The 21,056-nt window shown below is 44.4% G+C and overlaps 1 long non-coding RNA gene across 2 annotated transcripts; it reads left to right on the forward strand.

Moving 5' to 3' along the window:
• The first annotated feature begins 2,994 nt into the window (after positions 1-2,994).
• On the forward strand, positions 2,995-16,147 carry LOC133380574 (uncharacterized). 2 transcript variants are annotated; one of them, XR_009761472.1, is made up of 5 exons: positions 2,995-3,117; positions 7,360-7,495; positions 8,682-8,805; positions 13,089-13,221; positions 13,771-16,147. It is a non-coding gene; the product is annotated as an uncharacterized LOC133380574 (long non-coding RNA). The 2 variants fall into 2 exon arrangements; XR_009761471.1 differs by lacking the exon at positions 7,360-7,495 and having other exon boundaries at positions 3,002-3,117; positions 13,771-16,146.
• The last annotated feature ends 4,909 nt before the right edge of the window (positions 16,148-21,056 follow it).

Raw genomic sequence — 21,056 nt, forward strand, 5'->3', positions numbered from 1 at the left:
TCTTTGCCTAACTTCCACCTCCCACCCCTCACCCCCCCGCATCAAATGTCCTTCTTGAACGTATTGGTCTTTGCTTCCAGGCATCCAGAGTCCAGGGAGAGGGAGGGAGAAGAGAAATAGAGGCTTTCCTCTTGGATTACAGACACTCACTGCACCCTTAGTCAATTTCGCTTTCCTGCCTGCAAGGCTACTGTCTTTGAGTCTTGTCAATTTCAACCACAGCCTGCAGGTTCTCCACAGCCCAGCTGAGCTGAAAAGCATACAGCAAATATAAGCAAAAAACCCACAGGAATTATTGGCATATAAGTGGTTTGCTAGAGCGTCTCAGCCACCTGCAACCATAGAGACTGGTGGTCTGCCTTCCTAGACATGACACATCGTTACTTGCTGTTCTGGAGAAATAAGTGGAATTCAGTATGGATTTCTTTTCTGAGACCTCAGGCTCCTGCTTATAGTTTTTTACTATGTGTTATATTTTTGAATAACTATGCAATAGTGAGATGAAAAATTACTTGCCCCTTGTCATTTGCATTTTCCTGTTGAGATATACCAGTACAGCATCCTTTATCTGATCAAATGTTCTGACACAGCTATTAATAAGTCTTGAGAGTTTTTAAAGGACCTGATTTTACTTTATGTAAAAGAATTTATGAGCTTATTGCTTATTTTTCTTAGTACAATGACCTTTCCCAGCATGCTGGGTTAGATCCACACTTAGCTCCTGCTGATCAGAGCATGCCCTGAGTGAGTTTCTCTCAGGGGACACTCCTACCAGCAAAGCAGAGGACCTTCCAGAACAGCATGGGAGGTGGTGCTGGAGGCTGCTGGGGGAGAGGGGAATTGGCAAAAGTTGCCTCCTCTGCCTCCTCTTGGTGGGAACCAGCATCGTTATGTGGACAGAACAGGCTGTTAAATTTTCAGAATGCAAAGTATAGATCCAGCCCTCTATCTTTAGCTGAAATATTCATAAGAAGCTTAGACAGTCACTCTGATCCAATAAGAGAGAGTTATACATGTGAGCAGTTTTCTGTACTTCTTAGTAGTACCAAGATTGTTCAGCATTTTCTGTCCTCTTTTCTGGTGTCACCCTTTGGGCACTGACTACTAAGTAACAGCTCCTCTGAGGCAGCAAGGGAGGCAGAGGAGCTACAATTTGCTCAACCCGTGATGAAGACAAGTCTCCCCTTGTTGGCAGTTGTCAGGCCAACAGTTCTGACAGTAGAGTTCAATTCAAGCTTTTAAAAAAAGATTTTTCTCCCCTTAAGTAAGATACATCAACTGATAGCCATGAACGGCTCTTAAAATATATAAATCGCCAGAGATATGCCAAAATGTGTCTTCATTAATAGCTGTGTCAGAACATTTGATAGGATAAAGGATGCTGTCTTGTTATATTTCAATAGAAAAATGTTAATGAGAAGTGAAAGGTAATCTTTAATCCCCACTGTTCCATTGTTATATTCACTAATAGGCAAAAAACCTTGTAGTTTAAGAATGTACCTATAGCCCACAGCTATTTCTATCAAACTTTAAAAAGCAGGGAATTTGGACAGCTATAGTGAATGCACCAGGGGAGCAGGAGACCTGAACTCCTCTCTGAGATATTGGAATGCCCTACAAATTTGTCAGAATGCAAGCACAATTTGGGTTGGTCTTTCACAGTCCAATCCACTTGCTGTGTAGCTTGCAAGAATTTGGTAACATGTGCCTCTGAGCATATGGTGAGTGGTGGCAACACCTGCCATCTCCAAAGATAGAGAATTATATTTGTGTATGTTTGTTGGTTCTTCTTACTTTGCTTCTTTTCTGTGTTACTAATGTTTCTACAGAGAATCTAACCTAGAAACTTTTATTTCCCTCATTATTCATCCTAGAAATCTGTGTCAAATTTATTTTATTAATTTCAAAGCCTTTTTATTGGTCAATGTCATGATGGTGAAGACAGCCTTTTGTGTTTCAAATTGGAGGTTATGTTCTTTTTCTATTTTGGGTACATCAACAGTTGAATCTGAAACTGCAGTTTGATGTAAAATCAGACTGATTACAATATGTTGCTACTTCAGTAATACCTCTTAGCTGTGGGAAAAAAGAGGATGCATGTTTTCAGCCTGCTATGTTTAAACCACTTCATTTAAGGCAAGGTGGGCACGGTCAATTAAAAACATAGAGCACACCTAGCATTTTGCTAGACTATATTTCACCTCCCGCTGTTTTATCTTGTGCAAATTGAGACAGTCCTGAGGTCCACTGGAGACTATTCTGCAGAATAGTCGGTGCCATTATTCCACAATTATGTTTGGAGTTTCTTTAGTGCAGATTTTGCTCCACATATTCACAGAAATAGAAACAAACGAAAATATTTCCTATAGGAAACTTCACTAAAATTGCAAAGTAAATCAGACATATTTAAAGTGACCATCTGAACTATATCAACTGTCTTAATAATGTTGCTTCCTCCCTGCTAAAACAAGATCAGCACAGCACATGTCTTCTTTCTATTATTTGGCCTGATTGCACTTAACCACTTCAAGGACCCTGCTCTGTCCACTAAGGGACACTCACCCAAGCGAACATTTTCCCAAGATGCAAAAAAGTTAAAATACTGCAAATGCAGCACAGTAGCCAGAGAGGGTGGTAGAGGCCACTTTGTCTTATGTTGCTATTTTTGGTCAAAAGAAGGTTTGTTGCCTAACTTCTTAAGAATGGAATATGCATAGTTTTGTACAATATGTTGTATTTAACTTCTGTTTTGTCTCCGTTTTGTATAGTCACCTTCACACTATTTCTTTTTGTGAAGGTATCATTAGTGAAAAGTTTAAAGAGAGAACAAGGTAAGACAAGCCTCGAGCCTCCGCACGGGGTGCTAATTATGGGGTGGAGCGCGCCCCAGGCAGCGACGGGAGGGAGGAGTTAGAACCCTTCCATCTATGACCTGGCTCTCGCAAGATCACCCACAATCCTGGGCAGTCTCGCGACAGCAGCCAAGAGGTGGAGCCAGACCCGGGCCTTTAAAGGCCCCAGTCTCCTGAGAGCTGGCCTCTTTCTTCGTGTGCCGATTTTGGAGGAGGATGTCTCTGTATCAGACTGGTAAGGGGCCACGTGGAGAACAAGAACAAGGTCAGTATGGATAAGGGCTCTATGGCAGCCACCCCATGGCTTCTTCCCAGCAACTAACCCCCCTCCTTTTAGGCAGCACCCTCGCCTCCCCTTCCAGCTTTAACTGGAGCATCCATTACATCCAGAAGGCTCCAAATGCACTGCAAGCAGAGAGCCCATTTTAAAACAAACAAACAAACAAATGTAAAGCTTCTTTAAGTGGCCAGGCCTTGCAGGGCTCTCCATCCTGGGTTACCTTTGTGTAAGACAGATGAAGATTCTTACAGCTGCTTATCAGTGTCTAATCATCACCAGCATAAACAGGCTGGTTTAGGATCCCCAGTGATGACTTACAGCAACATGACTGCTTTCCTTTTATTACTAGTATTATTAGTATTATGCTGTTACATGTATTGTCATAACTTTACATGGATTCCTGCACTGAGCAGGGGGTTGTACTCACAGGGGCGTCACTACCGGCGTGCGGAGGGTGCAGCCTGCACCCGGGTGTCACCATGAGGGGGGTGACACCCAGAGCCGCCCTGCCCCACATTGTTGTCCGGCAAGGTTGCTCCAACTCCTTGGAGGCGGGCTGGCGGGCGAGCGTGGGAGCAGCGTCGGCGGGGCGAGGGAGGTGCGCTGGCGTTCCCAGGCCTTCTCCAGCTGGGTGCCCCTCCGGCACACGCCCTCCCAGGGGCATGGACAGGGTGGCTGGCCTTGAGTGTGCGTGCGCGTGCAAGCCCAGCCACCTCGTCCATGCCCCTGGGAGAGCACGCACCGGAGGTCTGCACCCCCCCACACTCCCGCTAGTGACGCTGCTGTGTACTCATTGGCTGTATAGACCCCTTCCAACCCTATTTCCATTCACAATATCATGAGAGTTGGACTAATGTCGATTCTAAAGCCGTGTTCTGCCTGTGAGCATCAAGGTTCTCAGTTCATGGCCTTGAATTAATATGTTAGTTCTGCAGTTTTTCTTTCAGCTGCCATGCCCCCCCCAAAAAAGTGCCATTGCAGCCCACAAGCCTTCCCTCTCACCTCTGTGTAAGAAGGGTGTCGGGGGCAGGAGAGGTAGGCAAGCTACTGCTACCTCCCAGGCACCCACCTCACCAGATAACATGCCAGACAATGCAGCCCTCTGGCAGGCTATGCAGGAGATGAGAGAGGTGGTGATGCAGTTGCGGGCAGAGATCTGTCAACATCAGCCACCCCCAATGGGGGGCGGGGAATCCACTGGGGTGACTGGGGTAGGGCAGCAGGTGGCAGCCATCCCCCAACACCCCAGAAACACCGGGGCCAACTCTGAAGGAGCCAGGACAGTGTAGATCCTCATCCTGATCCAGGCACCATTGCTGCAGGAGAGGCCGTAGGGACGGGTCAGAATCTGACACCGAGGGATCATCAGGTGAGTCTTCTTCCTTGGATGAGGTTGCCCCACACAAGGGACTTACATACTGGAGATCCAGGGGTGCTATACCAGGGCTCCCGGGGTGGGCATGGCGCAGACGTAAGGAATTGACCAGAACCACAGCATCCCCAGGGGAGGTCTGGGGCTGTAATATGAACACCCCATCCCAAGGGATGCATTGTCCACCAGTTAAGGACGGGGATGACCCCCAAGGTGAGCATCTTTCCTGCAGAGTCAGGAAAATGATCCTGGATCGCCACTATGTGGACGTTTTCTCCCTCCTTAGATTTGATGAGGAGGATCACTCTGACCCCAAGCATAAAAGGGGACATAGGAGACATGTCGAGAGGACTTTCAACAACTGGGCACAGGGATACCTAATTTACATGGGGGTTGTACAGGCAGCCTACCCTGAGTGAGGTTGGCACCTATCCAACCATATGAGTTCTGTTTATATGGCCAGGGCTAAGGCTGGTGATCATGCAGCAATCACCTATGATAAGAAATTCCGTTGCAAAGCAGCCAGCAATAAGAGCATGCGTTGGGACTTGATTTGCGGCAGGCCCCTTCACTTCACCCCCTCTAGAGGACCTCCGAGTCTCCCCACTGGGAGTGGTTCCCAAGAAGATGCCAGGAGAATTCTGACTCATCCATAATTTGTCTTTCCCAAGGGGTGCCTCAGTCAATGAGTCAATTCCACCTGAGTTATGCTCGGCACACTATGCATCTTTTGACCGGGCAGTATAGATAGTGAGGGAATGCGGGCCAGGGGCACTGATGGCCAAGTGTGATATACAATTGGCCTTCCGTCTCATTCCGGTACACCCCCAGGACATTGGCCTCCTTGGGTTCAAGTTTGGTGAATGCTGGTATGTAGACAAGGCTATGCCCATGGGTTGGCTCCATTCCCTGTGCAGCATTTGAATCCTTCAGCACTTTCCTGGAATGGGTTGTTTGCCAGGAATCAGGGAGTCGTCAGATCACCCACTGTCTGGATGATTTTCTATTTGCAGGCTCTTCTGGTACTGAGGAGTGCTGTGAACTACTGGATACATTCCAGAGGCTGGCTGATAGCCTCAGGGTCCCTCTGGCTCCTGACAAAACAGAAAGGCCCAGATCCATACTCACATACTTAGGCATTCAGCTGGACTCCATTGCAGCCACCTCTAGTCTCCCCCCTGACAAGTTAGCTAACCTGCAAAACCTCTTGCAGGAGATGCTGGCAAAACCAAAGTGCAAACTCCAAGATTTGCAGGTGCTGTTCGGGCATTTAAATCTTTCATGCAGGGTCATTAGGCCGGGGTGGGCATTCTGTGCAAGGCTTGCCCGCACCACAGCCGGGGTCCCCTCACCACATCACCATATACACCTCACAAAGCCCATAAAGCAGGACCTGCAGGTTTGGGTCCGCTTCCTCAGGCAATACAATGGGATGTCCTTTTGGCAGGACAGCCTGGAAGTGGGCACAGACCTTCAGGTTCAATCTGATGCTTCAGGGAGCTTGGGTTTTGGGATATACTTCAAAGGCCGTTGGTGTGCCAAGCGCTGGCCTAGCAATTGGGTGGCTTCAGGATTTACCAGGGATCTCACGTTTCTTGAACTCTTTCCCATAGTGGTAGCAGTGTCCCTGTGGAAAGAACATTTTAGGAATAAAAGAGTCAGATTTTGGTGCGACAATCAGGGAGTGGTCAGGGTCATTAATAAGCAGTCATCTTGGTCTGAGCGGGTAATGACCTTGGTCGAGAATTTGTCTTTCTGTGCCTGGAGGCTAACATATCCTTCTCAGCATATCATGTTCCAGGTGTAGACAACAACATTGCAGATGCCTTGTCTCGCTTCCAGGAAGACAGATTTTGAGCCCTTGCTCCCTCAGCCGACATGGAACCAGAGCCATTCCCAGAAGCACTGTGGGAGATTGGGACAATAACATCACCCAGGGAGTATTAGATTCTGTGGCACATTCCACTTTCCGCTCATACACAACAGCAGGGGAAGCATTTGTTAATTTCACCAAAATGCAGGGATCCCCAAAACCTTGGCCAGCATCCGAAGCTATAGTCCTCAGTTACCTATTCCATCTGAGGGATCAAGGACAGGCCCCCAGGACCATGACATCCCATTTGGCTGCCATTTCCCTTTCCCCCCCATGGCATTGGGTCACCCAGACCCCTGCAATTTGGCTAGAGCACGGAGAGCCATTGAAGGATGGCAGAGGAGGGATCCACCTAGGAAGGACTCCCGACACCCCATCACGTATGACATTCTCTCTTGCATACTGAAATAACTACACGTGGTATGCTGGTCCAGCTATGAAGCTGCACTGTTCAAGGCAATGTTCACGCTAGCTTTCTTCGGGGCCCTGAGGGTCGGGGAGTTCACGGTGCCAGCTAAGGGAGATACCTCTGCAGTATCCCTTCAATGGGATGACATTGTGGTTTCCAAGTCTAAGCTGTCAGTGACCATTTGGAAATCAAAAACAGACCAAAGTGCAAAGGGTTCTTCCTTTTCACTCAGGCCATCTCCAAAAGGGGGGCCTTGCCCACTTCGTGACACCAGGGTTTATCTCCGCTTCCGGCCTCCACACTCAGGACAGTTCTTTATTCATAAAGATGGATCTCCCCTCACAAGGCACCAATTTGCAGGGGTGTTTAGGCTATGCTGGGCAAAGGCAGGCTTCCCAGAGAAGGAGTTTGCCACACACTCCTTTAGGATTGGGGCTGTCACTTCAGCGGCAGAGTGGGGCTTGAATACAACTCAGATCAAGGCCATTGGGTGCTGGAGATCTCATGCCTTCAGAAGCTATATCCGCCCACAAGCGAGACCCAAAGCTGCCAATAACCTATGATCTTTTTCAGGCCTAAAAAGGGTGTGGATCTTCGGTCACAGCATCATTAATTAGGCTGAGCGTCATGCTAGATCCACTCTATGGTCTGAACAGCTCGGTGTGTCATCCTGGGCAAGAGTGCGCTGGATATCCAGACGTGGTATGAGGTGGGAACAGTCTTGACCCTTGTTGGTCAACAGTTCCGTCTCTATGGCCCTCCTGACTTGCTGCTCATACATCTGGGGGAGAATGACCTTGGCAGCCGGACCGGGATCGACTTGAAGTGGTCTGCAATATCTGACCTTACCCATTTGGCTGAAGGGTACCCATCCATGTGGTTGGGGTAGTCAGCCTGGCTTCCGAGGCTCCAGTGGAGAAATGCACATGTGCTGGGGAGCATCGAGGCTACCCATTGCTGTGTCAGCAGAACCATAGCCAAAGGGGGCCTCATTGTTTGTCACCCACTCATCAGGCGCTCGTGCCCTGAGTTTTATCACATGGATGGAATTCATCTCTCCACGAAGGGGAATGATGCCTGGCTTGGCGATCTCACCAAAGGACTATGGGCTTGGTTTCAGCAAGTGAATGCGGTTGGCGGCGGGTTGGGAAGCACAGCTCCCCTCCCTTGTGGCGGAAATGGTATTGGGCAGGATCAATCATAAGGGGGACTCCCATAAGGAGTCCAGTGGGGGTACACTATGGCCACGCCTCTAGCTCGGGAGGGGTGCCACCTCATCCAGCTCACAACCCCTCCCACTGGTTGGTCAGCGGGACCACAGGTGCCTTGGGTTCACACCCCACCTGGGTCTAAAGTGAGCCAACTCCCAAGGGTAGTTCCCAACTGCTTGTTGGTTGATTCAGCATTCCTCCAGCATGGGCTGCCGGAATGAAGGAGATCCTTGCCCTACTGCCATGCCAACCCCATTTTACTTGCTCTTATCAATAAAGTTGTGGCCCTACTTCACCCATAAATCTGTGTCTGGCTGTGTTAATCCCGTTGCTAAAGGGGGCACAACATGCTCCTACCACACAATGTTTTGACATACATGCCTGTTGTTGAGAAAGCAGTAAGTGTAGCTACTCAAGCAGTCAGCCAGAGTACAATTTGATTTTTTTCCAATTCACATTCCCCTGCAGTTATAATTAAAAAGAATATTAATCTGCACAAAGTACATGTACTTCAACACCCTTATTAATGCAGAACCTTGCAATAATTATAGAGTAACTTTAATCAGAAACTGTATGTTAATCCATGCTAGTGTAGCTCATTAAAATAATGTGGACACTGCACATGCAGTCTTTGAAAAAGTTTACAGAACAAGTTTATATTTGTGTTGCTTTGTTCTGTTGCAGAAAGAAACTGCTTTACCTTATCGGTACAATGCTGTCCTGTGCAATAAATGGATCCTTTTCCCCAATATGGTATCTGGCAAAGTGCTACACAGCTGGAGTCTGTTTCTTCTCTGTCTTGTCTCACGTAAGAGAATGTACAATCAAGTCCAAAACTTCTGTCTGTTTCCATCTTGCACTGTTGCTACCTACCTAACCCTGAACAGGCTCACCTCATGCTTGTCCAATACTGTATTCCTGTATTTGGTGCAAGGGGATTAGTTTTTTAAAACTCAAACCTCACACAGAAATGCTGGAAATTATTTTCTTTAACCTCCCCTCCCCCCCAATAGATTCCAAAATTAGATTCTGAAGCTTTGAAAGTACACAGCAAAACAAGGCACTGAAGGTACTTAAGCAATATCGGAAGCATTTCAAAGGGGAAAACAAGCTAAAGTCCTCTGTGTCCCATCAATAATACTTTACTTATTATGCTCTGTAGAACTATACAGTGCAGATAGTTGTTATGTCGGGAGAGACAGGAAAACCTACAGATCTAATTATTCAGAGTTTCAGCCAAAATATTATGAGCCATGTTTGCAACTCCTAGCATTAGTTCTTTCTTCTTGTTGTTGTTATGTGCCTTCAAGTCGATTATGACTTACGGCAACCCTACGACCTCCAATAGCATCTCTTATAAACCACCCTGTTCAGATCTTGTAAGTTCAGGTCTGTGGCTTCCTTTATGGAATCAATCCATCTCTTATGTGGCCTTCCGCTTTTTCTACTCCCTTTCTCAGCATTATTGTCTTTTCTAGTGAATCATGTATTTTCATTATGTATCCAAAGTATTATAACCTCAGTTTCATCATTTTAGCTTCTAGTGATAGTTCTGATTTAATTTGTTCTAACACCCAATTATTAGTCTTTTTCGCAGTCCATGGTATGTGCAAAGCTCTCCTGCAACACCACATTTCAAATGAGTTGGTTTTTCTCTTATCTGCTTTTTTCACTGTCCAACTTTCATATCCATACATAGAGATCAGGAATACCGTGGTCTGCATTATCCTGATTTTAGCCTTCAGTGATACATTTTTGCATTTGAGGACCTTTTCTAGTTCTCTCATAGCTGCCCTCCCCAGTCCTAGCCTTCTTCTGATTTCTTGACTATTGTTTCCATTTTGGTTAATGACTGTGCCAAGGTATTGATAATCCTTGACAAGTTCAATGTTTTCATTGTCAATTTTAAAGTTACATAAATCTTCTGTTGTCATTACTTTAGTCTTTTTGACATTCAGCTGTAGTTCTGCTTTTGTGCTTTCCTCTATAACTTTCAACAACGTTCGTTTCAAATTATTACTGGTTTCTGCTAGTAGTCTGCATATCTTTAACTATTGATATTTCTCCCTCCAATTTTCACATCTCCTTCAACTTGGTCCAATCCCACTTTCAGTATGATATGTTCTGCATATAGATTAAATAAATATGGTGATAAAATACACCTCTGTCTCGCACCCTTTCCTACTGGGAACAAATTGGTTCCTCCATATTCTGTCCTTACAGTAGCCTCTTGTCCAGAGTATAGGTTGTGCATCAGGACAATCAGATGCTGTGGCACCCCCATTTCTTTTAAAGCATTCCATAGCTTTTCATGATCTACACAATCAAAGGCTTTGCTGTAATTTATAAAGCAGAGTGTGATTTTCATCTGAAATTCCTTGGTCCATTCCATTATCCAACATATGTTTGCAATATGAATTCTGGTACCTCTTCCTTTTTTAATCCAGCTTGGACATCTGGCATTTCTCACTCCGTATATGGTAAGAGCCTTTGTTGTAGAATCTTGAGCATTACTTTACTTGCATGGGATATTAAGGCAATAGTTTGATAATTACTGCATTCACTGGGATCCCCTTTCTTTGGAATTGGGATATATATTGAACACTTCCAGTCTGTGGGCCATTGTTTAGTTTTCCATATTTCTTGACAAATTTTAGTCAAAATTTGGACAAATTCAGTCTCAATAACTTGTAGCAACTCTGTTGGTATGCCATCTGTTCCTGGTGATTTGTTTCTTCCAAGTACTTGAAGAGCAGCTTTCATCTCACATTCTAAAATTTCTGGTTCTTCATCATACAGTTCCTCCATGAATGAATCTGTCATCATGGCATCTCTTTTATAGAGTTCTTCAGTGTATTGCTTCCATCTTTCTTTTATTTCATCTTGGTCAGTCAGTGTGTTCCACTGTTGATTATTCAACATCTCTACTCTTGGTTTAAATTTCCCTTTCATGTCTCTAATCTTTTGGAATAGGGCTCTTGTTCTTCCCTTTTTGTTGTCCTCTTCTATTTCTATACAATAACTATTGTAATAGTTCTAAAGTTTGTCCCTACATACTAGACACTATATTGTTGCATTTAGGGTTCTGACTGTGTTCTATCTCCTTTTGCTTTTGCTTTCCTTCTCGTTCTAACCATTTTAAGAGTTTCGTCAGTCATCCATTCAGGTATTTCTCTATTTTTAACTAGAGGACTTGTCTTTTTGCATTCTTCCCTGATAATGTTGCTGACTTCACTCCATAGTTCTTCTGGTTCTCTGTCAACTAAGTTTAAAGCCTCAAATCTGTTCCTTATTTGATCTTTATATTGGTCTGGGGTGTTATTTAAATTGTATTTTGGCATTATGATTGCTTTGTTCTTCTTTAGCTTTATTCTGATTTTCTGTATTATCAGTTCATGTTCTGTATCACAGCCTGCTCCTGGTCTTGTTTTCAGAGAAAGTATGGCACTTCTCCATCTTATGCTACCACTTATATAATCAATTTGATTCCTATATTGACCATTTGGTGATGTCCATGTGTACAGTTGTCTTTTCGGTTGCTCAAAAAACAAACTATTGGTTTCGCAGAATTCGATAAATCTTTCTTCTGCTTCATTTCTATCTCCTAAGCCCCATTTCCCCACAATTCCTAATTTTTCTCTGTTCCCTACTTTTGCATTCCAGTCCCCTGTGATTATCGGCACATCTTGTTTTGGTGTGTGATCAATTTCTTTCTGTACTTCTGCATAAAATGTCTCCAATTCCTCTTCTTCTGTATTTGTCCTTGGAGCGTAGACTTGGATGATGGTTATGTTGATAGGTTTCCCATTTAATCTTATTAATATCACTCGTTCAGGCCTTGCATTATAGCTCCTAATTGCTTTAGGAACAATATTTCTTCTTAATTTCTCATTTCCTGCATAAAATATTTTGTAGTTGCCTGATTGAAAATGTCCCATTCCTGTCTATTTTAATTCACTCATGCCAAGTATTATAATGTTGATGAGTTCCATTTCTTCCTTGACAATTTCTAACTATCCCTGGTTCATGCTTCTCACATTCCATGTTCCTATTGTGTGTGTCGTACAACTCTGGACTCTGCTTTCGCATCTGTGCACATCAGCCTCTGTGCTTCCTTTCAGCTTTGACCTGGTTGCATCATTAGTCACAGTGCTACTCATGCTTCTCTTGTTCTTCCCCAGTAGCTTGATGAGTGCCATCTGACCTGGGGTCTCATCTTCCAGCACTATCTCATGTTGCATTTTGGACACTCTGTTCATAGGGTTTTCATGGTAAGAGGTATTCAGAGGTAGTTTACTATTGCCTTCCTCTGAGTTTGGATGCATCTTAGTCTGGTGTCTCTGCTTTGACCATTCCGCCTTGGGAGACCTTGCTAGGACTCTAGCCTCTTGGTCTAGACTCCTGACGGCATTGCTCTCAGCTACTTCAATACTCTCAAACCCCCTCACCACGTTAAGGTGTGCATCCTAGAGGAGGAGCAGTAGTTCTAAGCTACCATTTTGAAATGAGTTCAGCTTAGGGCTTTTAATTGCATATAATTATTCTTAGATGCCCACACTAAGACCTTGCTCTGGTGTAATATCATGGTAATGTTGACATCTCTGTGTCATGAGCAATAGCATGTATTATGTTTGGCAATGTATTAGCACAAGTTTCAGTAGAATCCAATGGTCTGCTGGTGAAGTAAGTCTGCCCCTAATCGTGCTACTTGAAAAATCAGACCTTTTTGCATTTGAAAATAAAATCAATCATAATGGATATTACATTACCAAATAATCCCATAATTGTCCTGGTGCATAAGGAAAATTTCCTTTTCAGTCCATATGGTCCCACGATGTATGTATCTAGACCATTCTACAAAAATTCTGGAGCACTAAAAAAGCCACTGCTTCATTCATTTACTCCTTAATGCTCATAACCTCACTGGTTACTAGAGTCACCCATTCCATTCTCTGCCTCTAAAAGACTTCTCCATCATCAGTCAGGAAGGATCAAAAAAAGCATGAGGACAAAGCTGATCATTTCTAAGTAGTGAACAATATCCATCTCAGAATAAGCTAACCAAACTAATGGCTCCTTACAACCCCACAGACCATTTGTCCTGAAAACCCTCTCTAGTGCGTTAGGAGGACATCTTTCCTGATTGCCAGGAACATCCTTGATTCAGATGCATGAAGCCAGTAGCTCTGCCCTCTCATCTGTCCGGCACATCTGGCAATCAAAGGTACAAAGATTCCATTTAGTTATCATGGCTAATGGCAGGAGTGATCAGTGTGGTGGGGAGATGGTATGGAGCCACCTTCCCAACACTGGTGTTGCTGCCATTTTATCCCTGGTGAGGGGGCAGGATAGGATGGCAGAGTGGGCAGGGCTGTTGTATGCACACCAGTGGAGTCAATCCAGCACTTTTGCTGTTGTGCCCCCACAGTCCTGCCCTGGCTGCCATCCTGCCTTGCCCTTGATCTGTCCAGATAAGCTGCAGTGACACCAGTGTCAGAGGGGTGACTCTGCAACGTCACACTAGCCACTCCTGCTTAATAACAATTTATAGAGACATCCATTTTTAAAGGTAGATCCAGACAGATAGAAGAGAGAACCATTTTTAAAGTTGTCACTTCGTTCCTAATCACTTTTCTGACATTACCAATTTTCATTCTCTCTCTCTCTCTGCACCTGGATACTGGAAAAAATGGTAAAAATACTTCAGACGCTTTGCTATCATTATAGGGAATGCATATCTTGTTGCTAACAGAACATTCCTATTTCCCAACAGACGTTTCTTCTAGCTACATGAAGCCTGATGGAGTAGACAGCCCATGAACCTGTCTTTCTTCCATAGTTGACCTCATCTGGCTCACAGACCTACAGATCCCCATATATTGCCTTAATTAATCTTTTTGGAATGCATGAGGGGAGGAGTTGGATTGTACTCACTAGCCACACCCCTAAATGTCAATGCACCCAGTGCCCATGGCCCCAATAGCTATGAATTTAGCATCAGCATCACATTGCAGTAATCCAAACAGAAAGTTCCTAAAGTGTGGGTCACTGCAGCCAAGTGATCCTTGTCAGCTGAAGCTAGAAAAAGGCACTTCATGCCACTAAGACCCCCTGGTGGCAGCTGAGCTGTGGAGTACCCCCAGCAGGGGTGTAGTGACCCAGGGTCTCATGGGGTCTTGTTGGGGAGCAGGGTTCCAACCAGGTTTCTATGTCTCCAGCATCCTATGAGCCAATCCTCCTGAAAGGGAATGTATTAGCTACTGAGAAGAATCTTCTAACATGGTTCCTTGTCCTTTCCTGCTGATTGAAGCCAAACAAAGTGAAATGAGGTGAGTCAGCCACTGAGAAGACTGGTCTCAGTAGCTAACACACTCCCCTTTCATGCTGATTGGCTCCTAGGAACATCAGTTGTTGTAGAAGAAGGTACAAGTGGGAACGAATGAAGAGTGTGCATAACAACAGATAGCAAGAGGGCATGGCTGTGAAAGGGAATGGCATGACTATCATGAAGGGACCCTGCACTTCTGAATTTGTCACTACACTACTGACCTCCAACTACATACCTAATCCTTCAGGGACAGTGCAGCCTCATTTAGAATAGGTTGTCTTCCTGTTTTCTAGACCCAGGAATCACCAAGCTACTGCACCTCTTTCTTGTCAGGATTCCACCTCAGTTTATTAGCCCTCATTACTTCCTCTAGGAGGTACTGATCTAGCACCTGCACAGTTGCACCTCATTCCGATGGTAGGGAGAAAAAGAAATGGCACCTTATCTCAAGTTCTCCTATGACTGTTCCCAATGGCTTCATATGGATGTTGAAGAGCATGGTGGACAGAACTGAAACTGGGGGGATCCCTCAGCACAACTGCCATAGGGCTGAACAGGAGCTTCCTAGTGCTACTCTCTGGAACTGAGAGGCCCACTTCTCTGCCTCCATCACATCCTCAAGGAGCCATCCAATGGAGCTTCTTCATACTGTCAGGGGTCTGTTAACATCAACTCCAGCAAATGGAGTTTCAGACCCTTCAGAAGCCACTGTGAATTGTTTGCAAGGCACTTCAAGGGTAAAGTTGCTCACCTCCACAGCAATCTTTGATGCCCCATCTACACCTACTGTAGCTCCAGTGAGGTGTCCAGTGCAATGTCTGCCACAACTGCTTGGGATCAATTTCAGTAGACGTGGCCTGATGACGTGAACAAGGTGCTTGTGATGATGCAGCCAGCAGCATGTCCTCTCGATCCTTGCCCTGCTTGGCTTATTAAAGCTTGCTGAGGGGGTATGACCGAGTGGATTCAGGGTGTGCTCAACACATCTTTGCAAGAGGAAGTGGTCCCAGCTGCCCTGAGGTGGTGATTCAAATGCCCCTGAATAAGCTCAACCTGGACTAGGGATGGAAAGATCTGTCTGTGTCTGTTCTCTCAGTTTCTCATTTTTCCAATGTTAAATTCAGTTCTCTACATTTCTACAGCGATCTGCAATTTTAAAAAAAATCCTCAGGAAAATTCTCCACCATTTTAGTGCGAATTTCTCCAAACACATTTTTGTAGGCAGTTTTGACAAAAGTACATATTTTTGCAAGCCTTTTGGCATGTTATTTTCACTCATGTATTCATTTTTATGCACACTTTCCCCCAACATATGCTTTTTTTGTAAATGTTGTTTAGTTGGTGAATTGCATCCCAAAATTCTAATAAATGCGAATTTTGAAGGATGGCTGTGTTTCTGTTGTCATATTGTTTTGGAAATTGCGAATTTGATAAATTCTGCTTGAAATGCAAACAGAATAGAAATTCTCACCCATCCCTACCCTGGACCCATTGTGACAACTACCTTCTGGTCGCAAATAGTCCCTTTTAGGGAAAGTGATCCAAGAGGGTTGTGGCACAGCAATTGCAAGTACTCTTGGATGAAACAGATTATCTTGACCTATTCCAATCTGATTCATGCCTGGTTATGGGACTGATTCTGCCTTGTCCTGATGGATGACCTTTACCAGGAAAAGGACAGGGGGAGCGTGACCCTATTATTCTTACTGGATCTCTTGGTGGCTTTTGATACCATAGACCATGGTATTCTTCTGAGCTGACATAGTGAGATGGGTATAGGAGGCACTGGTTTACAATGGTTCTCAGAGCTTGGAAAAGTTACTTTTTTGAACTACAACTCCCATCAGCCCCAGCCAGCATGGCCACTGGATTGGACTGATGGGACTTGTAGTTCAAAAAAGTAACTTTTCCAAGCTCTGGTTCCGATCCTATGTCCAGGGTTGTTTTCAGGGAATAGCATTGGGTAATTGTCTTTCGGCCCCATGGTAGTTGTGCTGTGGGGTGCTGCTGCGTACCATCTGTTTAACATCTACGGTAGGGCCCCGCTTGCCAGTGCCCTGCTTTTAGGTGTTCTGCTAATATGGTGGCGCCAAAGGGGTGATCAGCTGTAGCACGGGGAGCTCCAGCCATGGGGAGCTTGCATGCTCCAGCTGATCCCTGTCAGTTGGAGCACGGTGGGTGGAGCTTCCCGCACTACAGCAGATCAGCTGGAGTGCGGTGGTTGGAGCTTCCCACTCTATAGCTGATTGTGCAATCAGCTGTAGGGTGGGGAGCTCCCGCGTTACAGCTGAGTAGGGCCCCACTTTCCAGCGGTTTGTGCTTTTCAGCGGGGGCCTGGAACGGAACCTGCCATATGAGTGGGGCCCTACTGTATATGAAGACCTTGGGAGCAGTCATCAGGAGATTTGGGATGAGGTGTCAGCAGTACATTGATGATGCCCAGCTCTATTTCTGTGTAATATCTGAATCAGGAGAGGCTGTGCAAGCCTCAGTGGTGCACTGAATGAGGGCCAATAAATGGCATCTGAATCCTAGTAAGACAGAGGTGCTGTGGGTTGGTGGTTCCCGAGTTCAGATAATTGGTCAATTGCTTGTTTTGGATGGGGTCGTACACCCTTTGAAAGAGCAGGTTTTTAGTCTGGGGGTGCTCCTGGATCCATCCTTGTTGCTTGAAGCCCAGGTGACCTCAGTGGCTAGGAATGCCTTTTACCAGCTTTGGCTGGTAAGACAGCTGCAGCCGTTTCTGGACTGGGATAGCCTAATCACTGTTGTCCATGCGCTGGTAACCTCCAGGCTGGATTACTGTAATTTGTTCTATGTGGGGCTGCTCTTGAGGTTGTTCCAGAAGCTGCAGCTGATGCAAAATGCTGCGGCACAACTTTTCACTGGGGCAGGGTATCGCCAACATGTCACCCCACTGCTGAAAGAATTGCACTGGCTGCCTATTAGCTACCGGGCCAAGTTCAAGATTCTAGTTTTTGTATACAAAGCCCTATACAGCTTGGGACCAGGATACCTAAAAGATCATCTTATCCCTTATATACCCAGTCGATCACTGCACTTTGCAGGTGAGGGCCTCCTGCAGATACCATCTTTTCAGGAGGTCTGTCCCACACAACATAGGAAGCAGATCTGTAGTGTAGTGGCACTTACTCTTTTGAATTTCCTCCCTTAAATATTAGGGAGGCACCGTCTCTTTTATCTTTTTGGCACCTACTGAAGCCCTTCCTCTTTCAACAAGCCTTTTAAGTAGAGGCCTTATGCCAGTCTGCGTCTATGCTGGAATTCCTACGATGTTTTTAAAGTAGTTTTTTAAAGATGTTTTTAAAGATGCTTTGTTTTAATATGTTTTTAAAGATGCTTTGTTTAATATGTTTTAAAGTCTTTTATTTTTAAGATGTTTTAAAATGCTTTTAGTGGTATTGTTTGCTGCCCTGGGCTCCTTCGGGGAGGAAAGGCGGGATATAAATTCAATAAATAAATAAACTGGCCGTACAGTTAAGAAGGAACCATTGCTATACCATGGGTTGTAACCAACTAAGCTCTACTCAGAGTAGATCCACTGAATTGAATGGATATGGCTAATTTAGATGAATTTATTTAAATGTTTCCACTTTGAGTAGAACTTTTCTGGAAATGACACCATGTCTCCAACTCCCAACCCAGAGAATTGGTCCAGGAAAATATCATAGTTGACAATATCAAAAGCCACAGAGAAATCAAGCAGAACCACTATCTGCACTTTCCCTGTCACTCTTCTGACACATCCACCAGGACAAACAAAGCCAGACTGAAACAGATCAAATTGGATGGCTACCACACTCTCAAGTACTTGCCCCAAAGGGGATATATGCAATAGAAAAGTAGTTATTATGTTCTTCTGGATACAGGGAGGAGGGGATACACCATCACCTCTTTTAGTGTAGCTGGTACAACCCCCTCCTCCAAAGAGATATTAACCACCCCCTTGACCCACTCACTCATCCTCTTCCCCCCTGGTAGGTCATGCAAGCCAAGGCAAGCAAGGGTCAAGATTAGGGATGGGAGATAAATTCAATTCAGTCCACATATTATTATTATTATTATTGTTATTATTTACATTTGTATACCGCCCCACAGCTGAAGCTCTCTGGGCGGTTTGCAACAATTAAAAACATTAAAAACAAATATACAAATATACAAATTTAAAAACACTTAAAAAAACAATTTAAAAACACATGCTAAAATGACTGGGAGAAGAGGAACGTCTTGATCTGGCACTGGAAGGATAACAGTGTTGGCGCCAGGCGCACCTCGTCAATCATATCATTCCATAATTTGGGGGCCACCACTGAGAAGGCCCTCTCCCTTGTTGCCAGACTCCCAGCTTCCCTCAGAGTAGGCACCTGGAGGAGGGCCTTAGATGTTGAGCGTAGTGTATGGGTGGGTTCGTGTCGGGAGAGGCGTTCCATCAGGTATTGTGGTCCCAAGCTGTGTAAGGCTTTATGGGTTAAAACCAGCACCTTGAATTGAGCTCTGAAACATACAGGCAGTCAATGCAAGCGGGCCAGAATCGGTTTTATATTCATTTAAAGCTGAATCTATCAAACTTGCACTTTCTGAAACAATAGGAAAACTGAAATGGTGCCCTCTTTTGAAATTTGCACTTATCTGAATTTTGTGATAAGTGCATAAGATAATTGGTTCTTCAACCAATGTTTACAAAAATGCATGTATTCGGTGAAAGCGTCCATCAAAATGAACATACTAATGAAAATAACACACAAAAATGCATAATGTAAGCTATTGCTAATGTGTGCATTAATAAAAACTACATAAAATATGTTTATTAGGAGAAATTTGCACAAAAATGCAGAATTTTCATGAGGATTTTTTTAAATCTGCGAATTCCTGCAGAAATGTGGAGAACTGAATTTAAGATTAGAAAAATGAGAAATTGAGAGAACCGAAACTGACAGATCCTTCCAGCCCTAGTCAAGGTCACAGATGGTAGGCCAGATACTTATCAAATCTTGCCTTGCCCACATTTTTGGTTCTCATCAACTGACACTAATCCCAAACCAGACTCAGTGGTGCTCTAGACATCTCTTTGGAAAGCAATTCCTGTCTTAAACTATGTTTAACTCTCTTGGAGCCAAACTGGATGTGATGATAATTGTGCAAAGACAATTAGTGAATTTTAAAAATGTAAATTACAGCTGAGGAGCCTGGGACACATTAGGACTACTGGGACAAGAAAGGAAATTTCAGTCCTGGCCCATCTCCTGATTTGATACTGATGAAAATACCTCCCAAAGATGCTGTTTGAACTGAGAGGGAATAAAGCCTCCATTGGTGTTAAACAAGGTTTATCTCCTGATGCAAATAATACCTGGTGGCGGGCAATTTTCTTTGTGGCCATGGCTGGGAAAAGCTTAAACTCTCCCTCCCCCACCTCCTCCTGTTCTATGGTGCTTGTGCTGAGCTCTTGGCTACTATTTATATATTTAAAAACATGCACATTAATTGTAATCACACAACTACCATCCCAGAATCATAAAATAGTAGAGTTGGAAGGGGCCTATAAGGCCATTGAGTACAACCTCCTGCTCAATGGATGAATCCAGCTTAAAGCATACCCAACAGGTGGCTGTCCAGCTGCTTCTTGAATGCCTCTAGGGTTGGACAGCCCACCACCTCCCTGGGCAATTGGTTCCATCGTTGTACTGCTCTAACAGTTTTTCCTGATATTCAACTGAAATCTGGCATCTTGTAACTTAAACCCATTATTCCGTGTCCCGCACTGTGGGATGATCAAGAAGAGATTGTAGCCTTCCTCTGTGTGAGAAACATTCAAGTACTTGAAGAGTGCTAGCATATCTCCCCTCAGTCTTCTCTTCTCAAGGCTAAACATGCCCAATTCTTTCAGTCTCACGGGACTTTGTTTCCAGTCCCATTGATCATCCTCGTTGCCCTCCTCTGAACCTGTTCCATCCAGTTTGGCCCTTAAAAACTTGTTTTTCTTTATCCTGTGTTTTCCATTATAAAACTGATGTTTTGAACCACTCTATTATCTATTGCGTTATATAGTATCTATAGTACAGTAATATCTAATTAGCAAAAGCCAATTTGGGTTTCAGTAACAGTACTCTTTTTTTAAAAAAATACTGATTGTGAGTTTTAAGATCATAATTTTTGTAGGACCTTTGCATTTGAAAAAAATATGGTTGCAAAAGTTAGAATAAAATACTATGCTATCCCAAGCAGCATAGAACCAAGGATACTACATTCACTATGACTGTAGGTTAATATTTCCCAGGTTTTTAGATTCCTGAGAGATTGTTTTTGCATGGATGAAAATTGGAAGCACACTTTACTCTCACTAAAAAAGATACATATTCCCAATCACCTCCTAGAACAATGAGCATCCTCTTGGTACTTGTGAAGTAGGCCAGTTAATATTTTCTCTAGCATTCTGCCCTTGCTTTTGCTCAGCAAATAAGAGGTCAAGGACAGCTCTGTGCTTTTGGAGCAATTGATGATGCTTCTAAGATTCTCCCAGAATTACAGTGGGATTGCAGTTATAGTATGAGTTAGAATGTTCCTCCCTTAGGACATTGTTGCTGTCTTATATAGGGAGAAATGAGGAGGACAAATATGGCACGGGGCCTCCCCTTTCCATTGGCGTTAGGCTGCTTCAACACTCTTAGAGCACACTAGGAACCCTTGGCACATTACCTCTGCAAGTGCAA

This window comes from Rhineura floridana, chromosome 3 (assembly GCF_030035675.1).
Source record: "Rhineura floridana isolate rRhiFlo1 chromosome 3, rRhiFlo1.hap2, whole genome shotgun sequence".
NCBI classification, from domain to species: Eukaryota; Metazoa; Chordata; class Lepidosauria; order Squamata; family Rhineuridae; genus Rhineura; species Rhineura floridana.